The sequence below is a fragment of the Heterocephalus glaber genome, unplaced genomic scaffold (assembly GCF_053883595.1).
Source record: "Heterocephalus glaber isolate CG9 unplaced genomic scaffold, H.glaber_assembly_v1.0 deba00001497, whole genome shotgun sequence".
Lineage (NCBI taxonomy): Eukaryota > Metazoa > Chordata > Mammalia > Rodentia > Bathyergidae > Heterocephalus > Heterocephalus glaber.
The window spans coordinates 39,295,207-39,301,093 of NW_028258320.1; the positions used below are offsets into that span (position 1 = coordinate 39,295,207).

The 5,887-nt window shown below is 36.8% G+C and overlaps 1 pseudogene; it reads right to left on the reverse strand.

The window, feature by feature from the left end:
• Positions 1–4,533: 4,533 nt before the first annotated feature.
• Positions 4,534–5,130, reverse strand: LOC106008850 (pre-mRNA-splicing regulator WTAP pseudogene; annotated as a pseudogene).
• Positions 5,131–5,887: the final 757 nt, after the last annotated feature.

Here is a 5,887-nt window from a genome sequence, read left to right on the forward strand (position 1 = left end):
CCCCCAGCCCCAACATAGTGACTGATTGTGAGTTAATGGTTAAAATGTGCTTGTTAGTTCTGGGACACTAGATAAAATTTGTAACAAACATAGAGTTCCTAAGTGAATTACCCAACTCCTAGTTTGTCTGAAACTGATGTTCTGGACACAGCTATCTATAGAACAATCTGCAAACATCTTTTGACCATCAACATTTTTTTTTCTCTTTTCTGTAAGTTCTGCTTGCTAACTTCCCCTACAACCCCCTATAAAAACAGCCTCGGACTCTGAGCCAGTTGCCTCTGTATGCTACTTTGCTTTGGGAGTGCCATCTGGCCAGACTAATAAAGGTCTGTTTTACTTTCCAACTTGTCCGGTGTGTTCCTTCCCGGGTGTTCTTTGCTGCAGTCAGCTCCTCAGAGCATTTGGTAAGGCCCTCGGTCTTACAGTCTACGTGAGATCAATTGGGCTTGAATTGGGTGGTTAACGGTTAAAAAATGGAGAGACATTTTGTCATTTGGAATTAGAAATACCCCTGATAGAAAACTCAAATAGTAGTTTGAACAAATACATTTCCTCTTTCACATACAAATAGTCTTCCTAGAACTAGATTTATAGTTTCACAATCACCAAGGCCCAGACTTCTTCCATTTTCTTTCTCAACATGTGTGATTCCATTTCCTGGTCAAATACAGCTGCTCTAATGCCAGCCACATTATTTTTATCCTGGCCAATGTGAGTAAGAAAGAGAGAAAAATGAATATGTCCTCTCTCTTTAAAGTCACTTCATAGAAATTATATATGAGGCTTTGGTTATAGTTCACTGGAGAAAAAGTTATAGTTCACTTGGTTGCAAGAAGTGTTAGAAAATAAAATGTCTATTCTAAGGAATATTGGTCCAGCTGAAAAATAGGAATTTTATAAATGACTAAGGATACACAGAACAACAAACATTTGAGACAGCCAATATCTCATGCCACAGAAGCAGACAAAGTTGATATATGTTTTGGTCATAAAATTAGCAGGATTTGATGATTGATTTAGCAGGGATCAGGAGAAGTAAAGAAAAGAAACAAATCTGATTCTCAATTTTCTGACATAGTCAATAGAATAAGTGGTAGTTCTTTTTGGAGAAGAAAAAAATGAAAGGAGGGCCATGTTAGAGACGAAGATGAAGAAGTAATTAGCTAGTCCATCCAGCCCTCAAAATTATAGGGGGAATAATTTATCAGCATTTTATTTTACCCTTTCAGAGATGTTTTATGTCCACCCAAGCAGGTATGTGTGTGCATGATCTTTGTGTATATGCACATACATCTTTTATTTTTGCATAATTGGTAGTGTTTAATCCCTCCGTTATATATCTTAAATATTTCACTGAATATATCTTGGACATTTTTCCATATCATTGCAAGAAAATGTGCCTTACTATTTTTGATGATCACAGAATGTTACACCGTATCATTTTTCATAATGTCTTACCATTTTCTATATGTGTACATTTGAATTATTTCAAGTCTTTTCTGATTATGAAAAATTCTGCAATAAATGTTCTTACACATATGTCATCACACACACAATTAAGTACCACTGTGGGAAGAATTCCTTCAAGTGAAATCACTGGGTTCAAAGGCACAGAATTTAAATTTTTGATTTGCCTATTTCCTTTCACAGAGGATTCATCACTCTCACCAGCAGTAATCACAGTGACTGCTTTTCCACATGCTGGCCAACTAAATGTGTAAACTTTCTAATATTTGCAATGTTGTAGATTAATAAAATAAAAAAGGCATTTGTTTTGGTTTTCATTTGCTTTATTCTTCCTGTCAGTGAAATGAGATTAAACATGTTTGCAAATTAGTTTTACTTCCTCCTCTAAATATATCTTCCTTTTTGCTATTGGATTGCTAATCTTTTTCTGATGGATTTGAAGAAATTAATTATATTTTAAAGAGATCATCTTTTGCAAATATTTTCCTCAGTTTGTTATTTTAATTTTTCCTTAAATTCTTCTCTTCTCTTCTCTTCTCTTCCTCTTCTCTTCTCCACTCCTCTTCTTTTTTCTTCTGTTCTATTCTGTTCTCTTCTCTTTTTGTTTCTTTCTCTCTTTACAGGGTTTCCATATGTTGCCCAGGCTGACTTTAAACTTTCAATCTTTCTGCTGCATCATCCTAAGTAGTAAGTCAGAGGATGAGAATGAGCAGAAAGCATGAACACCCCAGACCAGGCCTTTATTAGGGGATGGGATGCCAGGCTGTCTCAAAAAATGGTAAGAGCAGCGGTCAGGGGCTGGCTAGGTGACCTCTTATATGGGCAAGGCATAAGAGGGGGGGCATAGTGGAGTTAGATGTTTGGCTGCAGCCAGAGGTGAGGTTTAAATCCATTGGCAAGTTTGAATTTCTCACTGGGAAGGACCATAAGTGGAAGAGCTTTGTGGCGGGAAAGTTAGGTTATTGTTTCCCTGGTGATTCATTATCTGCTGAGAAAAGCCATTTAGGATATGGGGCTGGAGAGCCATTTTATCCAGCAGAGAACTCTATCAGTAAGGATTATAGTTTTAAATTCTTTTGCAAATTCAATTTATTTGATTATTACTCATGACTTCTTGCTATTATGTAAGTTCAATGTTGGTATACCCTAGTGAAATACATATATACTTTCAACTTCATTTTTCTCAGCTTATTTAATTTTTAGAAGTGAGTCCATACTATGCACATTATTTAGGTATTTGCTTTTATTCCCACTTAATAATCAAAATTTCAACATTATTTAGTATATTTAAATATCATTTTTAATGGTAGCATGTATTATTTTGTCATTTGGAGATACAATAAAAATTTACCTAGGCCAGGGATTTAGCTCAGTGGCACCATGCCTGCTTCACAAGGGCAAGGTCCTGAGTTTGATCCCCAGTACAAAAAATATTTTTACTTAATTCTCTTACTGTTGTGTGGTTAGGTTATTTCTATTTTTAAAAACCAGTTTAACTGATACATTCTTAGTGGTTTCATGAGGATGAAGTCCTCAATATAAAACTTGTAGGTCTCTGTGCAAGTCTTTTCTGGCATTTCAATGCCTTCAGCATCTCTGCAAAAACTCCCCTGCCTGAAGTCCTTCAGCTGGGGCTGAATTCTCTGGCAGGAGGACCTTCCTTCACTCAAGCACTAGCTACAGCATTTAAAGATTTGATAAGCCAACAAATTGCCATCTAGAACATAGCAATTTGAAATGTTCTTTTTTTGAAGAGAAAGGATGTTTTTAGCTGTATGAGGGTTCATTGCATCATGTTAAGTGAAACCAAGCTTTTGCCATTGGAAATTAAATGTGATTAAAAGAGGAGAGTACAATGGGCTGCACAGCACTGACTTTCTCTTATGCCACTTGGCCCTTTCTGGAACTACATTTCCTGTAAGGCCCCAAGTTATACATCTGCAAGATGTGGAAGGTAAAAGTGAAAGAGCCCCCATTGTTCTCTGTAGTTGATATTAGATGTACTGAGACACATCCAGATAGGCTAGAGTGCTCTAGCTTGTCCTCAATCACCTCTGTTTTGCCTCTACCTCTTTTCCATCTCTGCCTGCTCTGCTGACCAACAGTGATCTCAAGCCTTTCATCTCTGCAGAGGCAGTAGACTTGTTTCATTAGCTCCCTACTGTGGTCTCATTTCTTTCCAGTTGGGTGTACCAATTTCTCCAGATTTCCCTGCAACTTCTGACTTTTTCCTCATATTACACATAATTTTCTTCAGATTCTCACTCTCTGCAGTCTGGACCTTATCATCTCCTCTCACTGTAGTATAAGGTTTCATTCTTAAAGTAGTGAACAATAAACATTCATGTTTGTACAGTCCATAGTTAATATTATCTATAGTTTTTGCAATAATTCAAAGAACAAACCATTGATCACAACCACATTGATTTAAGGCTCCATTAAGTAATATAAGGACCTAAGCCAAATGATTAAAATATATGTACTATGTGTGCTGACATATTTGATTTGCATATTTATTTATTTATTTATTTATTTTTTTGGTACCGGCGATGGGGATTGAACTCAGGTCCTTGAGCTTGCACAGCAGGCGGCTAAACCACTGAGCTAAATCCCCGGCCCCTGATTTGCATAATTATTAAAAGGACTTTCTTTGCAAATAAATCCTTTAAAGGCAAAGCTGAATTCATTTGAGTTTTGACCCAGAAGTTCAACAACATTCATGAAGTCCACAGTCTTGTTGGCAAAACTAATATGCATGTTTTCAAGTTACTATGGTCAAGTTTAAGAGCAATGCATACTCTGTTTTTACATTCTACTGGAAATTGCTTGTTTACTTCATGTTTAAAATCTCTAGTTTTCAATTCTTCAAACTGCCTGAAAACACAATGTGTCATAGATTATAAAGACTTTTGTTTTTCTATTTTCTTCACAGAAAAACAATTTTCAAATGTCTGCATATTTTACAAGAGGAATTTTTTGGAGGTGTCCTCTTTGAAATAATGTGATGGTGTCAGACCTCAGAAGCAAGGGGAAAGGAAAGAGAAAAAAGCTAAAACACAAGGTTTATCTGGTAAGTTTTGCACCAACTATTACAAGTCGGACAGTGTAAGAATGTGGCCTTTTTTTCTGGCTCAAAAAGTCTGAGTTTTGTTGTGGAAACAAGTATTTGACTGTCCCACATCTTTCTTTTAGTGGGATAGTCACGGAAGTCTTGACTAGGGCATATAATTTAAACAAATCATATTTATCAGACATAAACTTCCAGGCCCTTAGTTCATTTTGGGCTCTTTCTAGTTTGTTTTTAGTCTGTTCCAGTTCACTTTTCACTTTTAGGAAAAACAAGTTGATCATTAGCCCTGTCATTGACCATCTCACTTGCTTGAGATACTGGCTTTGGGTAGTGCACTCTTGGATCTTTAGTCCCTTAGATGCTAGTTGCATAACAAGGATGATTTCCCTGCATGCAGACTCTTGTTGCTTTAGTTTTTCTTTGAACTCCTCTGAGCCGGTTACATTATCTGAGTTAAAATCGGTGTGCTTGCCCTCCAAAGCTTGAACATATGCTTCATATTGTTTCCATATTAGAATTAACTTATCTCATGCTATGTCTTTAGAGTCATTCAGTTCCACCTTTTTGGGGAGAGGTTCTTCATTGATCATTTTGAATCCTCTCCAGACCAAAACTAAGCTGGCTCTCAGTCACTGGCAGAGAAAGCACTGCCCACTGGTGCTCCTACTCCAGTAAGCCTGGCAGTACTTGCCTTTTTAATCTGCTATCTTGCTATCTATCTATCTATCTATCTATCTATCATCTATCTATCTATATCTTCTATTTATTTTTGTGGTATTGGGGATTGAACCCAAATCCTTCACACAGAAATATTTCTCTAGATTTTTAAAATTTTATTTCATTTTGAGACAGTAGCTTGCTAAATAAGTTGTATAGGCTTGGCTGAACTTGTGATCCTCCTGGCTCAGCTTCCTGGAGTACTGGGATTACAGGTGTGTGACACCATGCCGTGCTGTCCTTCTTGATTTGTGATTCTCCCTGCCACCCTGTATCTGCTTCTTTTTATCCGCAGTTCATAATGGTTCATATTTTGGGGTGGTATATTCTGGTGTCTCACAATTTATGGTTTGGGTAGATCCAGAATTATAGATTAAAAATTATTCACCTCTTGAGTTATTTTTAACTTTGTACATATGACATACTGGTTGTAAATACTTTAAAATATAGACAGAAAGAAAAAGTAAAGTTAGCCTGAAAGCAGTACCCTAAATTAACCACCAAAGTCATGAGAGCCTAATGGACAAGGAGGCTATGTGGACTCACTTGTTCCCTATTTTTAGTACAGCCTTAACTGCCTGCAGCAGTGACTTGCACCCTAAAGTCCAGAGCTTTGCTGAATCTCCAGAG